The sequence below is a fragment of the Lissotriton vulgaris genome, chromosome 8 (genome assembly GCF_964263255.1).
Source record: "Lissotriton vulgaris chromosome 8, aLisVul1.2, whole genome shotgun sequence".
Classification (NCBI taxonomy): Eukaryota; Metazoa; Chordata; class Amphibia; order Caudata; family Salamandridae; genus Lissotriton; species Lissotriton vulgaris.
In genome coordinates this window covers 852,707,717-852,730,291 of record NC_141696.1, presented here as the reverse complement: position 1 = coordinate 852,730,291, position 22,575 = coordinate 852,707,717, and the positions used below count along the sequence as shown (strand labels likewise).

At 41.0% G+C, this 22,575-nt stretch overlaps 1 protein-coding gene and 1 pseudogene across 1 annotated transcript in view; both read right to left on the bottom strand.

Moving 5' to 3' along the window:
• The window catches only part of LOC147698101 (arylsulfatase H-like), a 433,996-nt gene that overhangs the window by 364,860 nt on the left and 46,561 nt on the right, over positions 1-22,575 (bottom strand). The gene's annotated exons all lie outside the window — the stretch shown is intronic.
• LOC147698102 (thioredoxin pseudogene) lies at positions 7,438-7,715 on the bottom strand (annotated as a pseudogene).

Genomic DNA, 22,575 nt, shown 5'->3' with positions numbered 1-22,575 from the left:
TCCGTGTGCTTGTCTATGCGTTCAGACATTCTGTCCACCCTGTATGTTAAAGAGTAAGGGTGGGCGTAGTTCGCGAAGTAGAGCTACGCGAAGCTACGCGAAGTGCACTTCGCACTACGCGAACTTCACGTAGCACTACACGAGCTGCGTAGTAGCATGTTCGCACTGTGCAAGATGTGTTTTCAATGATTGCACAGTGCGGACAAGCATCCGGCACTGTGCAATCATTGAAAACTGCATCTTGCACAGTGCGAGCTGTAGTTTTCTGTTGTTCGAGTAGATTATTACTCGAGCTGCAGCTTTCTCAACGCGAACTGGTAGTTTCTCATTGAGAGCGGTCGCGAGCATGCGCAACCACTCACAATGAGAAACCTTACCTCCCCGCGCTGCACTACGCTACGCTGTACTACGCGTGTTCGCACTGTGCTACGTGCAGCTCGCGTAATGCGAAGTTGCGCAAACTTCGCAAACTCCGCGAGTGTAGCGTAGTGCTTCGCCCAGGCCTATTAAAGAGTCTATCTTTCCATCGATGTTCGACAGTGACGCCTGAATTGTGTTAAACATGGCCTGTATATCATCGTTCGACATCCCTCCCGATGCCCCCGACGCTGAGTGCACCGTTGTATGCTCTTCAGGGTTATGATCATCTTGTTTCTTTGTCTGATCACAATTTATTTTGGGCTTGGTGCGGTACGTTTTGCACACAGTGAGGTTTGTTGTGGTCGGAACTACAGCACCGCGGATTGTGGCAGCACTGGTATAATGAATTGGGTCCCGTAGTGCTGTTACACTTCTTTCTGATCAGATTATGCTTCCTGTATAATATTTCCTATCCCGAATGCCATTTGTGTTATTTTGCCCGTGAATGTTGTATGTGTTTTTTTCTTTTTTTTTTAGACATGATATCCACTCCTGCGTTCGTTGGCCCAGTAATACCTTCAGCATTCAGGTTTAGCGAGTCACTTGCAGAACGTCGCACCTCTTTTCCGCTAGTGTCACAACTACTTATTCCCTCTCCCCGCTTTGTACCCACACTGATACTTGATTATGACAGGTGTAGCCTCTCTAAGTAATGGCGTTGCTCCTAAGGTGTTGCTAGAGCGGTAATGCAGGGGGGGGCAGGTTCGCGATGCGCCGCAGTGGCTCCACTACACAGCAGCAGTGCACTCAAAAGGGACAGCTCAATAATATCTCTGGGGTTGCTGTCCCTTGATCTGGCCTCACCAACTGTGATTTGGTATCCTGTTTCAAGTTGAGACACTAGCGTGCAAAAATTCCACAGACACATTCCCGCTCAGACTGGGTCTTCCTATTTAGCTTGCTGTCCCTCCATCTCAGGGCCCCACACAGAAGTATAATCCGACTGGACTTGCAATTTTGCAGCCGTGTCTCACCTTCAGTGGATTGCCCCCACTCAGTGCGCACCCCCTCACCTCCTGCAGTGTCTCAGTCTCTACCAGCACTCATCCGCCGCGCCTGGTGGCTTCAGCGACGGCACCCCTGCCGTTGGTGCAATTGTTACGGGCATTCAATATTCCGGGCCCAAGCCTGCTGCTCCACGTTATCACGGAGCCTCCGGTAGCTCACACTGTGTGTCTCCGGGCTCCTCCGGTCTCAGCGCTTCTCTGATTATTGCCCTACTTGCCGCAGCTATTGCTCCAAAAGCTAGCCGTATAGCAGCTCCAGCCTTCCGAGGTTTGAAACACTACACTGCGGGTCTGGTCTTTGTGTGAGGCCGCCATGCGTGCCATGCGTCGTGGCCCAAGTCTTTACTGCATCCTGCGGCCATGGTTTCACGTTCTTTCAGCAGGCCCCAGCTCTTCGATCGCCGTTTCCCAGTTCTGCCACGTTAGTCAGGGTCTCTCCATGCTCACTGACGTTCCCGCTTGCAGGTGTCTTTGTTCCTCCACCAATTTCGATCGCTGTTGGTATGTTCTCACAAGGATTATACAGGATTGTTTGGGCGTTTGCGAGGAGCTCGCTCAGTCAGCAGCCATCTCGCTCCGTGGTTAGCTCCGCACCCCTGTTTGCGATTTTTTTGAACGCAGTAAAGCTGATGTTTCGCTCCCAGACCTTGGAGAGATTAAAGACAACGCTTGGTGAATCACTGTTAGCCAGGCATTTTTGTTGGTATGCTAGCATTCGTTTTCGGAAAACTCCAAAGCAGCCAATTACATGGATGGAGAGGCTCTCATCTTCCAGCACAATTTGATTACTGCGGCCATCCTGACCGGGAGCTGACTAAGTTATTATAAGATTGTGTTTTTGATTCACTAAGGAGAATTACAGCAATAATGATTTATTACCAAGGACATATATGGAAAGATACATTTCTGCGATGATAAAACTATAAAAATCAATAATAAAAATAAAACAAAAGCAAAAACAACCAGATTTGTGAAGTGTGGAAACAGCTGTATTGAAGATTTGTTTTTCATTATTGTTCTTAGAAACACATTGCTTGCATGTAAATAAAGTAACATGTGCAAAAACTTGCAGGAAATTACATCTGTGTGATACATAAAAGTTGTGATACTATAACAGCACAATTGCAGTCCGTGTCCATTGAGACTTTACACAAAAACATATTAATCTTGAGAAATGCACACTCATTAAAGTAGAGTTCAAATGAATTAGGAGGAGGAGTTGGCTCAGCCCTCATAGGAGTGGTATATTTTTTTCCCCAAGACAAATCACTGAATACTATATTGAAGGTATTAAAGAGCAGGTCAGAGGAAGTCCGACCTAATACCATATATGTTACATCTAGAGACAGGTTTGTTAATCCAAACATCTAGAGTATTCAGTGCAGTCCACGAGTCTGTCTATCCTAGTATGAGGTGAAAATCCTTGTGAAGAGTGCTACTGGCTCTCAAAACCTTTGAGGACCTTAGTGTAGCCACGTATGGCCTCAGTCTCTCTGGCCACAACCTGCACAATCCCAATGAAAGTGCTGAATTACCCAAGTCCCGCTACCCCCATTCTGTGTAGCCCTCTTCGATGACCTGCAAACGTGAAATAGTGTATGTTGATACCCTAGTAATATGGATTATCTGCAATAAGAAAAATGTGTGTACTTAGGTTTAGGAACACCAAGTATACACACAACATATATTTGCATACCATACATTTACTTGTATACAATTCGAAAGGTGCAGGCAATGCAACAGTTTACCTGAGGCATTAATGGATCAGGTACAGCTGCTTTACACTGGGTAAAACTGAGGCTGAATAAGTAACACCTGATAAAACTGGGTCAACGCAATTATTCAAATAGCTAGAAACAGGAGGAGCACTCCTTATTTTTAACCTCTTGGTGAACCTATTCTTAATAGTTTAAACCTAGTGTGCTGCAGGGGCTGGCATGCTGTCTGAACATGCCTTTAATCTATAACATCAACGTCAAGTTCTCACACTTGACCTCTGCGCACTATAGCTGCAGTGCTTTTGCTGACATGAATCTCTTATTCTTTTTTACCATGTAAACATCGAATTAAACTAAATAATTTGTGAAACTGTAATCCAATGTTCAAGTTCAAGTTAATCAAACATTTAATTTGTTAAAGATCACAGAAAATGTCAATATTTGCTTAGCATCACAACAAAGCATAATCTTGTTGGGGCCCTTGAGGAAATCTTTTTTTGTCATGCCAAATAAATTTCGGGCCTGTGTGGCCCTTCCTCAGTGGCTTGATTCTATAGGAAATGCAGGCAAAACATTTTGAAAAAATGTACAGGGAAGTAATTCGAAATTTCATATAAGCCCAAGTACCAGTATTACAAAATATCGTGAAAACATACATGCTGAAATGTGTACATTTGCTTAATATAAGAATTGTGTGCACATAAGTCCCTAAAAAATAAAATCAAAGTAAAATATTAATAACTGTGCTCAAACAAAAAAGTCAAAACTACGTACAAAACGGGTTCTCCACCTTACCCCTAAACAGCTTCTTAGTTAAAATTACATCACCCATGATACAAAACATAACCACACTCACAGGCGCTGAGTTCTGCAAACTTCCAATAGATGGTATCCTATAAAATAAGTAAACGCTAGATATTAAAAACAATTGTGTAGCGGTGAAAAGCATACTCTGCGTCTACCCTTTAGCTCTAACTGACCTCAACACAATTATTCCCCATTGCACATGGTTTAACTCGCAATTGCATGGTACTGGTGGGGTGTTACCTCATGGTACCAATAATAACAGCTGTGGCATTTGCCCCCCACCCCCAGCACCATGCAACATATAATGAGGGCCTTAGTCTACAGTTGGAAGGAAGTACCAGGGTAAGTTTGAGAAACAAAGTCTACAAATTAATAATTTGTCTTTCTACCAGTAGACTAGACCACCCTAAGGGCAAATCCCAGCGGAAGTTGACCACTAAACTTTGTCTCATTGTGGCCTTATACAGTTTTTACTTAATGTCCAGGCCTTCCACATATGTATGTGGCAGCAAACTGGTTCACCTTGTCTTCAGGTGAGCATAGCACCAGCCTTTTCTTTTTAACTTTTTATCTCATTAAACTTTTAAAACAAGTGTTAACTATGTAGTCTTCACTATCTGGACTGAAAAATGAAAATAGTTCCCAATTGTTTTCAGTGTAATGCAGCAACTTTCTTTTCTTTTCCTTTTTTGTGGAAAATATTTTTCTATTGAAAATCCTTCTCCCTCCAAAACCACTGAGAAAATCTGAACTAGTTGTGCACTTTCCTTGCTTTCGCCAACTTTTATACCTGAACCATGATTCAGCAGATCTTCCAGCATATAGCAGTTGTTTTTTTTGCAAAAAACAACAAAAAGAAACATACAAAATCATAGAAAGGTCTAAACTTCTGAGATCTGGCTTAGCAATGCAGCTGTCTGAATAATGTATTGTTAGCAATTTTTAATGTAGAATGCTATGGATTCACCCAGAGGAGCATTTTTCTTTCACATGATGCTATTGGCTATTTGGTGTAGCATTCCTCTTTTCAGTAACACATAAGGAACTATTTTACATCTGAAAAGTGCGCTAAATCATAACTTTATTTGTCACATTCAGTGTTTTATCTTCAATGTGCATTTATAACAGAAAGCAATCTTTTTTCCCAGCAAAGATGGCAGCCTTCAAAGTGATAAGCAGCATTTGTGCATGCACCACATGTAAATGGCGTTTGTGAATGCCTCTATTTAGAAGCTCTTTTAAGAAGATTCAGTGGGAAAACTCAGTGAGAGGCTGGAAACAGCCTAGATTGTAAATACAACACTGAGGCTTGTAGTGGGATCTTCACATGAAGCAAATGCTGAAGTGATTAGGGTGTTAACTAGGGAAGTGCAGAGGCAGTATGTCGGCAAGAGAGGAAGAAGCTCGCGTGGCTCAAACAAACTATAAAAGAAATATTATTAACCCGAAGAGAACTCAGAACGCGGAGGAAGCAGAACGAAATCTAAAGCAGTTATTTAAATAATTGGTGATCATTGTCCAATGCCGTCATAAGAAGTAAAATATATGTTTGAAAAGATTGTGTTATTACGAAAATCGATAGTCCACAGCGATTTTCTCATGCAGCTGCTTTTAGAATACCTTGAAGCTGAACTTGTAAGGCCTTATTACGCATCACAAATCAATAGCTATTCTTGAGGGAGAGAATAACGAATTGTAGTATAAAATTAACTAATTAAAGGAAATACAGCCATGATTTGACATGAAGCCGAGATATTGAAAGTCATATGATTTGTCATACACTGTCACTTTGTCATGCATCATGAGCTTCAGCATCAGTGCTACTGACATTGCAAGCCTCGGGCTTCAGTTATGTAGAAAAGTTCAGATAGTACCTAAGGGCAGTACATGCGTCACTGTGTTCCTTAAAGGAGAGACAATGGACCCTCTTTAGAGCTGGTAGATAGGTTACTTGGCCACAATATGGTGGTTAGCCTATCAACTGTATAAGTGGTGTCGCTAGAAGTTTTTTTTTAGGGAGACACACAATGGGATGCAGATAAAACTGAGATGTGTGTGTGCGCGTGTGTGCGTGTAGGTGTAAGTATACTTATATTATACATAAATGAATTTTTACATTTTTTAAATATGACTGCATTAGTGTGCGTATACATAATATAGATGAGATAGATAGATAGATAGATAGATAGATAGATAGATAGATAGATAGATAGATAGATAGATAGATAGATAGATAGATAGATAGATAGATAGATAGATAGATAGATAGATAGATAGATAGATAGATGGATAGATGGATGGATGGATGGATGGATGGATGGATGGATGGATGGATGGATGGATGGATGGATGGATGGATGGATGGATGGATGGATGGATGGATGGATGGATGGATGGATGGATGGATGGATGGATGGATGGATGGATAGATAGATAGATAGATAGATAGATAGATAGATAGATAGATAGATAGATAGATAGATAGATAGATAGATAGATAGATAGATAGATAGATAGATAGATAGTATAGCAAAGTATATTACCTACTGGCGTTCACCAGTAGGTAGTTATAGAGAGGACCTCGTTTCTATTCAAATAGCGCTTTTACTTTTGCCAATATCTTTGGCGCCGTTTGATGAATCTTCACAACATTTTCAAAACTAATGGCCCGCTCCGGTCAGCTCCTGTCTTAAATGTTTGGGGCAATTCGTAAAGCGGGGGCCGAGAAAAAAGGGGAGTCCCAAAACACATTTTTCCCAAGGTAATTTCCACAGGAAAAATTGAAAAGGCTACTGCCCGAACTGCTGAGCAGAATTACACCAAATTTTGCAAAAAGGTAGCCCTTGGTTTAGGACGAGACCGTCTTTTTAAATGGTTTTAATCCGTTTAGTCGTTCTTGAGAAATTTAAAAAAGAAAAAATATCAATATCTGAGCACCGAGTAGGGTTCGAGAACCCTCCCGGGCACAAGCTTCACTCTGATTGGCTGCCAACACTCCAAACCAGAAAGTGTTGGCAGCCATCTTAGAACCGAGTCACAAAAACACAGAAAATAAAGGTGAAAACCAACACCCTAGGCCTGCTGAGGGGGTCCCTGCGCCACAAAAAAGCTTTTAAAAAATATATATATATATATTTTCCTTTATTATCTGAATATCAGGTATCAAAGAGTAAGCTGCACTTTGATGCTCGGTGTCGATAAGGTATCATGATGAAAAAAGCTCCAGCAAAGAAAATTACAAAGCGAAGCACGCACCATATTCTGGGGCAGTACAGAGGAGACTGTTAAAGACCCCTGAACACAAGACAACACTGGGAAGATGGTAGCTCCTACTGTAAAAAAAATTATAATTTACATGAAGCAGTAAGATTCTGGGATCAGGCCAATACATGCATCCTGAGAGCTACATAAGTTTCCTACATGGGCAGTTCCGCCTGATGCTCTCCTGTATTGCAAAGTCTTTGATCAAAACCCCGAAGATATAATGTAAAAACACAAAGCTCAAATCACTTTAATTTTTTCACTTTTTCTTCCAGTGTTGCTTGATTTGCTCCTGAAAAGTCGTCAACATTCTGGCCGTTCTTGTAGAAATGGAATGTTGGCATGCACTTAATATCGAAGTCTTGTGCAACATCCAAAGAAGGGTGCAATCATTTTGCATGGTCCCCACCACGTAGCTGTAAAGTCAACCACCACCAGTTTTGCCACCTGCATTCTTAAAGGCTTCGTTGAATTGATCCAGATTGAGGATGTGGTGCACCATCTTGAATGCTGGTCAGCTGACGTTGGACGGCAGGGGCAAGATGTGTTCGCACCTGCCGGAAAAAAAAAATGAAGCGCGGGCTTCGGGCTTCATTTTAATGAGGCCCCCAGGTGGGTCAAGTCCTGGGGGCAATGTCTAAATGAAATAGCGTTCATCAAAGAAGAGAGTTTCCCAGTAAACCAGAAAGGACTGGGTATTGAGATAATAACAAAACAAGGCTCCTTTCAGTGTTTGTTTGAAGCTTTGTGACCCACTGGTCTACTTATAATGTGTTATACTACTAGCTGGACAGAAGTGTTATACAGGTACTTATTATTGCTCCACACTAGAATAGTTTTCTTTCTCTCAGCATTTTATTTTCAATGGTTAAAAACATACATATATATAGACGTATATTCTCTTACTAGGATCTGGGATAACAAGAAGTGCCTGACACAGAAGGCGCCCCAGCAAACAAACACCGAAAGAAGGTGATGACCTGGTAACATCACATATACAGGGACCTAAGGAACCCATAAGGTATGTAACCCAATATGGTGAGATACAACGAATACTGGGCTAAAATCCTCAAAAAAGGTTAATTATACTAAGACCTTTATACTCCTTTTTAACAGATGGAAAACTAGGAAAAACGTTTTTCCAGGAACCCAAGCGCAAATTGAAAGACGCATGTAACGAGTAAAGACACGCAAAGAGTAATTCTCCTATTTTTAAGTAAGTTGCATTAGAAACTCTGTGAGCTCCTGAATAAAAGAAAGGGAAATGCGCAACAGATGATATAGCATTGTTTGTCCTATGTTACAGAGATAAATGAAATTGTAACGTAGAAGAAGGATAACCCCTAAAGATAAGAAGTGGGACTATTCGCAACACTGGCTATAAAAGTAAGATGGTCATTTAAACCAGATAGAGAGTTAAATGGTACAATGAGTGACCCACACTTTAGAGATAGTTAAAAACCCTCATCATAATAAGATATTAATTGTTTTTATTTTAATTTTAGAGATAAGCACAATACTTCGAACCTAAAAGTCTGTCCTGAAGAAGGTGCCATAAAGATCTCAACGCACTGAAACGCGTCGACATAAGGACTACTTGATGTAACATACTTCGTATGAATGTTTAACAATATATGCCAAAAGTTTTTTTTTTTTTACTGTTATTCTGTGTTTATGCTTTGAGCAATTATAAGAATATGATCTATTTTGGATTAGACTAGGGAATGCTGAAACATATTTATAGGAAATGATATATCCTGAGATGAATTTTATATGTATGCTTTTAACCATTGAAAATAAAATGCTGAGAGAAAGAAAACTATTCTAGTGTGGAGCAATAATAAGTACCTGTATAACTCTTCTGTCCAGCTAGTAGTATAACACATTATAAGTAGACCAGTGGGTCACAAAGCTTCAAACAAACACAGAAAGGAACCTTGTTTTGTTATTATTAAATGAAATAGCGCCCCGGGGACTGCCACCTCCCTGGGGCTATGCTAATTATGTGCGGGGGTATGCAGCCCCCCGCCGGCTAGGGGACCGCCACCTCCCTGGTGGCTCTGTTTTCTATCAGGTGCTGGAGAAACTCCTGTAGCGTTTACTCAGTGCAAAGTCTACAACCAATGAAGAAGTGCTTCCCAGCACGAAACACATCGGATTAAACTTTTTATCGGCAGCGAGGCATTCTGCTGTTTGCACTGTTTTTCTCCATTATAGACGTGGCAAATGGACCTACCTGTGTTGGGCTCTCTCACTGCAGGCAATCTTTTGTTGGGATGGTAAGAAGCACAGCCTGAGCCACGAGAGAAGCCCCGGTGCATGGTGTGCCATCCTGCTGTGGCGCCAATTGATATGGCAGTTTAATGACAGGTTATGCTGACGGGGGAAGTAAGCAACGTGTAAGGTGGCAGCCATGCTTATCGCGACCCACTTCGGATTTATTTTTGCACATGAACTGACTCACCGCAACTTACCAGAAGCTAACAAAGGCACAACCATAACCAACAGGCCACGTGGTGGCCACGCCCTCATACGTGGGGTGAGAATATATCTTTATCAGGTGCTGGAGAAACTGCTGTAGCATTTACTCAGTGCAAAGTCTTCAACCCATAAAGAAGTGCTTCCCAGCACGAAACGCGGTGTATTGGACTTTTTGCAGTTTTGCGCTGTTTTCTCCATTAAAGACGTGGTAAATGAACCTACCTGTGTTGGGCTCACTCACTGCAGGCAATCTTTTGATTGGAGATATATATATATATGGGCGAGGCAACATGTATCCATAATAGCCCACTTGGGTGGAATCACGTAAACGTGTTAAATTGGAAGAAAATGCAAAAATTGCATTTATGGCACAAAGCGCAGTAGTTATATTTGACAAGAGAGCGGAGATATTTTGGTAAAGAATTTAGCTATGCTGTCTGTTTGTTTGACGACAAAAAGCGGTATCGATAAAGTTACCGGCACAGGGTAACATAAAAAGCTCTGTTCGTCAACATGAATTGGTTGCATCAAATCATGAGCAAGATCAATCTGTAACCTTAAAAGCTTCATCAAAAATATTTATCATTGCTCAAATGTTTGCGCTGTTGCGCTTTAAAGAATAATTTGTAAATAATGTGGATTGAAACATTTATTTATTATTGCCTGCATCATCCAACTACGAGTCTGTCCTCGCATACACTCTTTTTGTAGTCCATGTCACGTGATTGTTTAGGTGGTGCACAGCAGTTAAAATGCCGACTGCTAATATGTAAAAATTTGGTTTACAAGCCTGCTGGTCAGGCAAAATGCGTCCGAAGGGCTGACTATGAAATATATTATTTTTGGCCAAAATGTGGTGTCATCAACTCGTTGTACTTTGCTACATGGGAGAGGTGTTAATATAATATATATTATATAATAATATATATTATATATATATATATATATATATATATATATATATATATATATATATATATATATATATATATATATATATATATATATATATATATATATATATATATATATATATATATATATATATATATATATGTACAGAAAGGGCAGCACAACCGGATACTTTTTCAAAGTTAGTTTATTTCACAACACTCCACCGACGCGTTTCAGCCTCACGGCCTTTCTCACGGTCAGTGAGTCCTTTTTTGCTTTCCCATTATATACTGCCCCACATTAGCCATTAAGTGGCATTGTGGGATATGTAGTTTTTAGCAAAAAATTATTCAAACATAGAAGACAGACAAAAGGACTGGTGTGTTAACATTACTAGTATAGTACTTAGCGCCCTAAGTTATGTTCACTCAGGGAATGCTATGTTTCATACCATTCAAATTATTATGAGTTTTAACTGTGATGGGTATAGTACCCTAGTATATGATTCATGTTAAGCTGAGTTCACGTTCATTCCAGATGTATGTGGAGATCTTCTCCGAAGTTCATGCCTTTAGGCTGTTTCGTTCGGAAACGGACAATGAAGCGGGATTCCATTTGTCGCAAGAGACGGACAGTGTCTCCTCCTCTCTCTGTTTTTGACAGCATTTTCAGTCCGAAAAAGTTCATGGCTCTCCAATCCCCATTTTGACAGGCAATCAAATGTTTAGCAGTGGCATACAACATGTTTTGATTTTTCACCGCTCGTATATGCTCCAATATTCTTTTTTTCAGCATGCATGTGGTCGACCCTATGTACTTCATACCGCATTTACACTCTATCACATACACCACATTTTTTGATGTGCATGTTATGTACTGCTTGATGGGCATGTCTTTTCCATCTGGTTCTCGCACTGTCTTTGTTTTTTTGCCTATTTTACACGCTTTACACGTAGTACATGGCTTGAAGCCAACATTCTGTTCCATCCACCATTTGGGTTGTTCTTTGGCTTGGAAGAAGCTTTTTACTAGCAGATTTTGCAAAGACGTGTTTTTTTTGTACGTAATAGACGGGTGTTTGCCCGCCAGGGGTCCCACATCAGGGTCACTGCTGATCAGATGCCAATATTTGTTCATTTTCTTGGCAATGATGCCACTCTCCTTGTTGTATGTCGTGACAAATCTAGGTGGATCTTTATCCTGTGGGGGTTTCTGTTTTTCAATGAGCGTTTCAGCTCTGCTGATTTTGTCTGCCTTTTTTTTGCAGTCTTTTAGCACATAGTCCTTGTACCCTCTTGCTAGGAATCTTGCTTTGCTTTCACATATCTTTTTTTCGGCTTCTTCTGGTTTGGAGCAATTTCTTTTCAATCTTATGTACTCTCCATACGGAATACTTTTGAGTAATGATTTGGGGTGGAAACTATTACCATGGAGTACGCTATTGGTCGCCGTTTTTTTTCTGAATAGTGTAGTTTCCAATTTGCCTTCTGAGACATATACTTTGGTGTCTAGAAAGTCAATTTCATCACTGCTTGTTGAACAGGTGAACTGTAGACCTTCCTCATTCTGATTTAAAGTTGTAAAAAACTTTTGGAATTGTTCGTCAGTTCCATTCCAAATCAGAAAGAGGTCATCGATGTATCTGACCCATAAGATGATCCGGTCCAGTTCTTCTTGGTCAGTTGTATTCCATGCGACCATCTTCTCCCAGTATCCCATGGTAACATTTGCATAATTGGGAGAAAAAGAAATCCCCATGGCTGTTCCGCACTCTTGCCTGTATAAAGTGTTGTTGAAAAGAAAGATGTTATTGGTAAGACAGAGCTGTATCATCTGTAGGAGCATGGAGGTATGTTCTATTTCTTTGATGCTGCGTTGTTGTAAGAAATATTTGCATGCTTTTAGTCCTACATCATGTCTTATGGATGTGTATAGAGATACAGCATCTATTGTCACCAAAAGATAGCCTGGGTTCCACGAAATGTCCATGAGGATTCTCAAAAAATCACCGGTGTCCTTCAGATAGGATGGCATGCTCTGGGCAATGGGTGCGAGAAAGGTATCCACATATCTAGATACTTTTTCATACAATGAATCACAGGAGGAAACGATAGGTCTGCCGGGCGGACTGATCAGGGTTTTATGGATCTTCGGCAGGAAGTATATGCACGGGGTGATTGGAAATTCCGTGATCATGTATTTCATTTCATCCTCATTGATCAATCCTTTCGTATGCCAAGTCTTTAGGTTTCCATGTAATTCAGACATCATTTTTATCATAGGATTCGATGTTAGTTTACTGTAATTTTGAGGTATGTTCAGTTGGCGTTCTGCTTCCAGTATGTAATCTCTTGTGTCTTGGATGACAATATTGCCCCCCTTATCAGCGGGTTTTATTATTATGCTGGTGTTGTTCGCAAGATTTTGTATGGCCTTTTTTCTTTTTTCGAAATGTTTTGGCGTTTGTTGTCTTTCACTTTTATCAGTTTATCAATTTCTTCTGACATTGCCTCTGCGAACAAGTCGATTTTATTGCCTGATGATAGGACTGGGCAGTAGCGGGATTTTTTCTTTAATCCAGTGCTTTTGCTTGGATTTGTTTGACTATCCATTTGGTGTAACATTTGTGTGTCCGTTACATCATCACTTCCAGGATTGTACATTGTATTAAATGTTTCTCTTAAATCAGAGAGTTGGTCGATGGTGGTTTCCTCTTCCGTTTCCATTGCTTGTTGTGTTGTTTCAGCGTCCAAGCGGCGAAAGAAGGCAATACCCCCTATGGAGCAGGAAGTAGCCAATTTAATCGTGAACTTATCGAGCTATCAACTGACAGAAGATGAACAAAAAGTTCTCAATAAAGGCCTATCGTTCTGTCCAGAGGCACATTTCGACTACCCACAAACCAAAATAGATCTATACAAATTCATAAGAAAACTCAAATTGGCTAAAATTCATGCCAACAAACTGATATCAAACAATGTGACTGAAACAACACAACAAGCAATGGAAACGGAAGAGGAAACCACCATCGACCAACTCTCTGATTTAAGAGAAACATTTAATACAATGTACAATCCTGGAAGTGATGATGTAACGGACACACAAATGTTACACCAAATGGATATTCAAACAAATCCAAGCAAAAGCACTGGATTAAAGAAAAAATCCCGCTACTGCCCAGTCCTATCACCAGGCAATAAAATCGACTTGTTCGCAGAGGCAATGTCAGAAGAAATTGATAAACTGATAAAAGTGAAAGACAACAAACGCCAAAACATTTCGAAAAAAGAAAAAAAGGCCATACAAAATCTTGCGAACAACACCAGCATAATAATAAAACCCGCTGATAAGGGGGGCAATATTGTCATCCAAGACACAAGAGATTACATACTGGAAGCAGAACGCCAACTGACAATACCTCAAAATTACAGTAAACTAACATCGAATCCTATGATAAAAATGATGTCTGAATTACATGGAAACCTAAAGACTTGGCATACGAAAGGATTGATCAATGAGGATGAAATGAAATACATGATCACGGAATTTCCAATCACCCCGTGCATATACTTCCTGCCGAAGATCCATAAAACCCTGATCAGTCCGCCCGGCAGACCTATCGTTTCCTCCTGTGATTCATTGTATGAAAAAGTATCTAGATATGTGGATACCTTTCTCGCACCCATTGCCCAGAGCATGCCATCCTATCTGAAGGACACCGGTGATTTTTTGAGAATCCTCATGGACATTTCGTGGAACCCAGGCTATCTTTTGGTGACAATAGATGCTGTATCTCTATACACATCCATAAGACATGATGTAGGACTAAAAGCATGCAAATATTTCTTACAACAACGCAGCATCAAAGAAATAGAACATACCTCCATGCTCCTACAGATGATACAGCTCTGTCTTACCAATAACATCTTTCTTTTCAACAACACTTTATACAGGCAAGAGTGCGGAACAGCCATGGGGATTTCTTTTTCTCCCAATTATGCAAATGTTACCATGGGATACTGGGAGAAGATGGTCGCATGGAATACAACTGACCAAGAAGAACTGGACCGGATCATCTTATGGGTCAGATACATCGATGACCTCTTTCTGATTTGGAATGGAACTGACGAACAATTCCAAAAGTTTTTTACAACTTTAAATCAGAATGAGGAAGGTCTACAGTTCACCTGTTCAACAAGCAGTGATGAAATTGACTTTCTAGACACCAAAGTATATGTCTCAGAAGGCAAATTGGAAACTACACTATTCAGAAAAAAAACGGCGACCAATAGCGTACTCCATGGTAATAGTTTCCACCCCAAATCATTACTCAAAAGTATTCCGTATGGAGAGTACATAAGATTGAAAAGAAATTGCTCCAAACCAGAAGAAGCCGAAAAAAAGATATGTGAAAGCAAAGCAAGATTCCTAGCAAGAGGGTACAAGGACTATGTGCTAAAAGACTGCAAAAAAAAGGCAGACAAAATCAGCAGAGCTGAAACGCTCATTGAAAAACAGAAACCCCCACACGATAAAGATCCACCTAGATTTGTCACGACATACAACAAGGAGAGTGGCATCATTGCCAAGAAAATGAACAAATATTGGCATCTGATCAGCAGTGACCCTGATGTGGGACCCCTGGCGGGCAAACACCCGTCTATTACGTACAAAAAAAACACGTCTTTGCAAAATCTGCTAGTAAAAAGCTTCTTCCAAGCCAAAGAACAACCCAAATGGTGGATGGAACAGAATGTCGGCTTCAAGCCATGTACTACGTGTAAAGCGTGTAAAATAGGCAAAAAAACAAAGACAGTGCGAGAACCAGATGGAAAAGACATGCCCATCAAGCAGTACATAACATGCACATCAAAAAATGTGGTGTATGTGATAGAGTGTAAATGCGGTATGAAGTACATAGGGTCGACCACATGCATGCTGAAAAAAAGAATATTGGAGCATATACGAGCGGTGAAAAATCAAAACATGTTGTATGCCACCGCTAAACATTTGATTGCCTGTCAAAATGGGGATTGGAGAGCCATGAACTTTTTCGGACTGAAAATGCTGTCAAAAACAGAGAGAGGAGGAGACACTGTCCGTCTCTTGCGACAAATGGAATCCCGCTTCATTGTCCGTTTCCGAACGAAACAGCCTAAAGGCATGAACTTCGGAGAAGATCTCCACATACATCTGGAGTGAACGTGAACTCAGCTTAACATGAATCATATACTAGGGTACTATACCCATCACAGTTAAAACTCATAATAATTTGAATGGTATGAAACATAGCATTCCCTGAGTGAACATAACTTAGGGCGCTAAGTACTATACTAGTAATGTTAACACACCAGTCCTTTTGTCTGTCTTCTATGTTTGAATAATTTTTTGCTAAAAACTACATATCCCACAATGCCACTTTATGGCTAATGTGGGGCAGTATATAATGGGAAAGCAAAAAAGGACTCACTGACCGTGAGAAAGGCCGTGAGGCTGAAACGCGTCGGTGGAGTGTTGTGAAATAAACTAACTTTGAAAAAGTATCCGGTTGTGCTGCCCTTTCTGTACATAATTGATTTGGGGCTGTGATCCTGCCTTCGGGTCTAGCACACGCTGGTGAGCGCTCTCATGCGGAATGGATCGGACTGTTTGGAATATATATATATATATATATATATATATATATATATATATGTATTTCATTTACCTTACATGTCTGCCATCCATTATACCCGCAGTCCTCTTTCTATCCGTGTGTTTTCTACCCGATTTAAACACTGTGCACATTAACTTTCACTTGCGTGAACAAGGCTTGTGAGAAGCCGAAACATGTAGCTTGTGAATAAACACCCTTGGATTGTTCCTGTTTTGGTGATTTTGTGGCGGCTGCTGAGAGCGTGCAACTGCTGTTGTGTGGAATATTATTTCCGGCTTGCTCGACCGGAACGCACGCCACCTCCCTCGGGGCCTCCGGCATTCTGACTGAGCGTCTTGTTGGAAAAAAAAAAAAATATATATATATATATATATATAAATATATATAAATATATATATATATCTAACACAAAGGTAGCCCCCAATAGAGGAGGCCACAGGTCAGTATTCTTTGGTCTTTTATTTGATGAAAAGCTCCATTCTTGAAAGGCAAGAAACATTGCATCAAGTTTTTTTTCTGCCAGACGCATTTTGGGTGTTCATCTTCTTTGTCAATGGCGATGCCTGCACCTTACAAGATGGTTCGAGCACTAATATTTGAACATTGGGACCTACCCCAGTGGGAGGGGCTACTTGCACAGCCCTCTGGTCCTTGTAGTGCTACCATGTCTTACTCAAGTGAGTCCGTCTTGCCAAAGTGCACCAAATTGTTTCAAATTTAAAACCCCAGTGGGTTGATGATCTAAAAGTTTGCATTACTCGTGCTAATCATCCCGTTTTGAACAGCCTCCTGTAACAGCATGACGTCGGTTGACGCCAATACAAGTCCGCACATTGGCGGTGGGACTCTTCTGCGGCTGGGCTCAGCCGCTACAATCCACACAAAGGTAGCCCCAATAGAAGAGTCCACAGGTCAGTATTCTTCGGTCTTTTATTTGATGAAAAGTTGCATACTTGAAAGGCAAGAAACACTGCATCAAGTATTTTTCCTCTAGACGTGTTTCGGATGTTTATCTCCTTTGTCAATGGCGATGCCTGCACCTTACAAGATGGTTCGAGCACTAATATTTGAACATTGGGACCTACCCCAGTGGGAAGGGCTACTTGCACAGCTCAAGTGAGTCCGTCCTGCCAAAGTGCACCAAATTGTTTCATCATTCATGACATGGTCAGTGACATCGCTGATTACATCACTGATGACATCTCAAATGACATCATTGATTACATCATCCAGTGAATGTGTGTTTCTAAAAAGTTTAAATATGTATTATATGTATATGCCTAGGTGTATTGATGAATGAGTGGGTGTATAAACGTCTGGATGGAGGATTTATGAGGTGTGTGACTGACTGTTTAAGTGACTGATTACATGTGTCTTACTGAATGAACAGGTTAGTGACTGATACAGACATTCACACAGTTTAGATTGTCAGTGTGTAAGCGGTTGCATGGGTTGGTGAGTAACTAAATGAGGATCAATATGGGTATTGATTGGCTGTCTGAGTATCTGTATGGGTGCCTGGGTGTGTGTGTGAGTGCGTGGGAGGTGTGTGAGTCTGTGCATAGATGTTTGAGTGGTTGATTCACTGTGTGGAAAGGTTCAAGAGTGCATGTGGAAACAGCTGTATGGGTGGGTCAGTGTGTGTATGGGTGTGTAACTGAGTGAATGGATATCTCAGTGGTATATGTCCAAGTAACTACATATGTAAAAGGTAGTGTATGTGAGAGTTGGAGTATATAAATGACTATATGTGAGAGTGGCTGTATGGATGAGTGTTTACTTGTATCAGTGAGAGTAATTATGTGTTTGTTTCTGTTTGAATAAGTGATCTGTTGGGTGTATAACTCTATAGGTCACAATTGGAAGTGTGATTGATTCTTTGCATGACTGACTAGGTGTGTGAGTAACTCCATGAATCAGTGGCACTGTGCGAGTGTCAGTATAGGCGTATGAGTGCATATGATAGTATTGTATACATGAGTGACTACATGTATGAAGGACTGTATGGGTGAATGAGTGGATTTGTGTCTAGACCTAGAAATCAGTGAGTGCGTACGTAGTAACTGGTTTTGTGGTCAATGGTTTTGAATATGATACTCTTTATTTTAGATTGGATGTATCAAAGATTATATTAGAGTGTGAGGAGGTGCATCAGATTTTCACATGGATGATGTCATCAGTGATGTCATTTGAGATGTCATCAATGATGTCACAGACCATGTCATGAATGATTTAATATCTGACGTCATCAGCAGTGCACCGCCGGGGCGTCAGTTATAGTTAGCTGAACTAACTATAACGGGAATTTGTATGGTTTTGTACAAGTGAAATGTCCAACTAACTATAACATGTCTGAAACCTATGCTTTTTTCAGTGAATTTCTAAAGTTTTTTAAATGCTAATTATCTAACTATAACATGCCTGAAACCTTTGTTTTTTCAGTGAATTTCTAAGGTGTTTTAAGTGCTAATTTCTAACGATAACGTGCCTGAAACTTATGGTTTTTTCATGGAATTTCAAAGGTTTTTTAAATGCTTATTTCTGTCTATAATGTGCCTGAAATCTATGTTTTTTCAGTGAATTTCAATGTTTTTTTAATGCTAACTTCCATTTTTAATGTTCATTTAACATATAGTTTTTTCTGACACCAAAGAAGGACACAATACCCACTGCCACAACCCTCAGGACCTCCCCCCGTACCACCCCTCTCCCTACTACCACCAAGGCAGTGCAGAACAGTACAGCCAACCCTCCAAAAATGGCATGGTCCCTCAGCCATAAAATAGCTCAATGTTGGAAAATATGGCAATTGTTTTTTCAGTACATTTGAATTATTTTTTTAAATACTAATTTCGAACTTTAATGATCCTGAGACCTATTTTTTGTGACTTTCAAAGGATATTCAAATACTAATTTCTAATTATAAAGTTTTAAAAACTTATGTTTTTCTCAGTAATTTTGTTTTTTAAAATTTAATATCCTAAAAATTGTTTTTGTAATTTTTTTTGTTTATTATTTAATATATATAATGTCTTCTTGGTTTTAAAATATTGAACAAGTACATACAGTATGAAAGGAAACCCAGCCCAGAGCCACATCTTAAGACCACCTCATGTCATAGACCTACTGATCAAACAGAGAACCGACACCCAAGAACGCAACAACACCCACCACCACCTGCATGACCCCCCCTACCACCGAGGCAGCGCAGAACAAGACAGCAAACATTCCAAAAACAGCATGGCCCCTCAGCCACACAATAGCGGAATATTGGGACAGGTGTGAACAAGGTATATGTGAAGGAAGGAATTCACCCATGAATAACAATGCACACAATGCAAAGTGTGGCGGTGATGTGCTGGACACATCTCAGTATGCGGAACACACACCTCTCCATGTGCACAAATACTACTGGTGCTAGTACTGTGTGGACAGTGGACCCAACCATGTTAGGTCAAACACTAGGAAGATATCAGTCATGTAGCTGTGTTGTTCTCCCCCTGTAAGCATGAGCGTAACTGGAGTGGCACCCCTCACCCAGCCATGAGGCCGCTGTTGTGACCGCCAGCCTCCCCAGCCGATCACTGTCTTCCGCCATACAGGCCCCCAGCGGCACAACACTGTGGACTTATGTCTGCACAAACTACTGCCTTCCATATACACTGCAGACAGCAAGGCTCACAATTCAGATCGAGTCGCGATTGCAGATGACGCCGTCCAGTAGGCAACAGACATTGCTCAACTCAACAACACGTGGCTGTGGGCCCTTCCTCACCTCTGCCTCCGACCTACAATGCAGTGAGTAAGGCTCACAATTCAGATCGAGTCGCGATTCAAGATGACGTAGTCCAGTAGGCAACAGACCTTGCTTAAGTCAACACGACATGCCTGTGTGCTCTTTCTGACCGCTGCATCTGGCCTACACTGCGGTGAGTAGGCCTCACAATACAGATTGAGCAGTGATTGGAAAGGAAGAAGTCCAGTAAGCAACAGACATTGCTCAAGTCAACGCCACATGCCTGTGGGCCCTTCCTCACCACAGCCTCCTGCATTCACTGCAGTGAGTTGGACTCACAATTCAGAACAACTCGCGATTGCAGTCCAGTAGGCAACAGACACTGTTACCAGTATGGCCTGCCGGACGAGGCATCATCGGCACAGTAGATCCCACATGTACAACTGTGTCTTGAGTCCTGAATGGCCGTTATCCCAAGTCTGTGGCAGCCACCACAGCACCAGACTCCCTTCAATCAATCATATGCAAGGCCGGCGACACGTGGTGCCACTAACCCAGTTCAACACAAGCCAAACCCACATGTGGAACTGTGTCCTGAGTTCTGAATCGCAGTGACCCCAAGTCCGTGGCAGTGACCACAGCTCCAGACTCCCTTCAATCAGTGAGGCATATTTCCATATGCAAGGCCAGCAACACATGGTGCCACTAACCCTGTACAACACAAGGCGTGACACGTGGTGCCACTAACCCTGTTCGACACAAGCCGATCCCACATATGGAACTGTGTCCTGAGTCCTGAATGGCAGTGTCCCCAACTTTGTGGCAACGACTACAGCACCAGACTCCCTTCCATTAGTGAGTCGTATTTGCATATGGAAGTCATCGATGTGGAAAGTATTACCGGCAGAAATATATGTCAAAAGATACATTTTAAACAAAATGTCAATTTGGCTTTCCACGTCCAGTAATATCCAAAGGAAGAGTGAAAAGTTTTGAGTCAGCAGTGAGGCATACCATCACTCGAAAATTACCCAAAAATAATTAATTTAAAAAGTACAGAAGAATCAAAGTACATTAATTATTAGAATACGGTGATTTTGAAGATTTGAAATGCAAATATGGATATACAATATGTTGCAGATAACTCAATTGCTGTTGCTCGCTATGTCACGTCATATATTAACAACTCTGATAAGACAGAATTGAAAGAAATGTGGTAGGAAATTTCGTAGGAGAGGACCTTAGTAAAAAATTGTACAGCTTCAGCTTGAAGATGCTTTCACATCGAGAAATTGGATCCTGTGAATGTTCAGATCGATTGACATCTGCAAGTTTATATTCTAAGTCAAGAGGGACCATCTGGATAAATCTTGGTCTTCCTGCAGCACAAAATCGAGTTTTGCAATCTGTGCAAGAAATTGAATACTTGGCACTGAATGAACCAGAAAGTACAGATATTCTGAAAACAAATATATTGGATACGTACTATCCAAATAGAAGTCCATACCTGGAAAACATATGTCTATATCAAATACTGCAACATTATAGTTTAAAAAAAAATGTCACAGAAAATATAAATGAAGGAAAATACGCTGTAATTGGATCTGAAGGATGTTTGCTAAAGCATGACAAAGGAAGTCTGATTAATCACAGGAAATTAAGTTGTGATATTAGATAAAAGAGAGTTTTTCTGTTTAGCTCTTCTGCAACTCTTCAAACCTTGGTTAACTGAAATGGAATTACTTGGACATTGTAACTGCTATGAGGATTCTTTCAATGCATGTAAAGATAGCATTGAATGTAAAGCATTTGCAAATTATCTCCAAATGTTGAACGAAGAGATTAATCTATAAAGAACTATTGAAGCTGAAATAGCTAGAGATAGTTCTCCAGATAGTCAAAGTGCACATGACACACAATCTTATCTTACTTTTTACCTAACAGGCTGTGAATCACGAATCAACGTTCACCCCCCAACACCACCAGTTCTGAATGCGCAAAAAATCTGCTAAGATGCCTGGCCATCCAGACACTTAACATCTAATCTGAATTGTGAGTTCAGCTGGACCGCGTGTACGCAATGGCTGAGGAGGTTGCTTCGGGACATGGTGGACCCTCTTACACAGAAGCCGGTGGCGGAAGGTGCGCAGAGAGACTTCTTACCACAGCAGCGGGAAGTCACCTCTGGGCAGTGGGATTGGATAGTGTGCAGCAGTCTGTGCGCACAAGAGTGCACAGACACCTCCAAGCAGTGGGAATGGATTGGGCGCATTACTGAAAAATAGAATTATGCATGTGCAGTTGTATGTACTCTACACTTAATGATTCTATACTCTCTTTCAGATCACTAAACTAGAGGGCTGCACTATCTCCCGGCACATGGTTGGAGGCACACCGGTGGCACAAAGGTGAGCTGCATATATTTTCTCCAGTCTCAACACTCCCTCTCCATCTCATCTTGTCTCTCTCTCACACTTTCTCTTTTTCTCTGTCTCATTCTTTCTTTCTCTCCTATTCTCTCTCACTCTTTATCTCTTTCTCTCTCTCACACTGTTTCTCTCTTTATCTCTCTCTTCCTGTCTCTCACACTGCTTC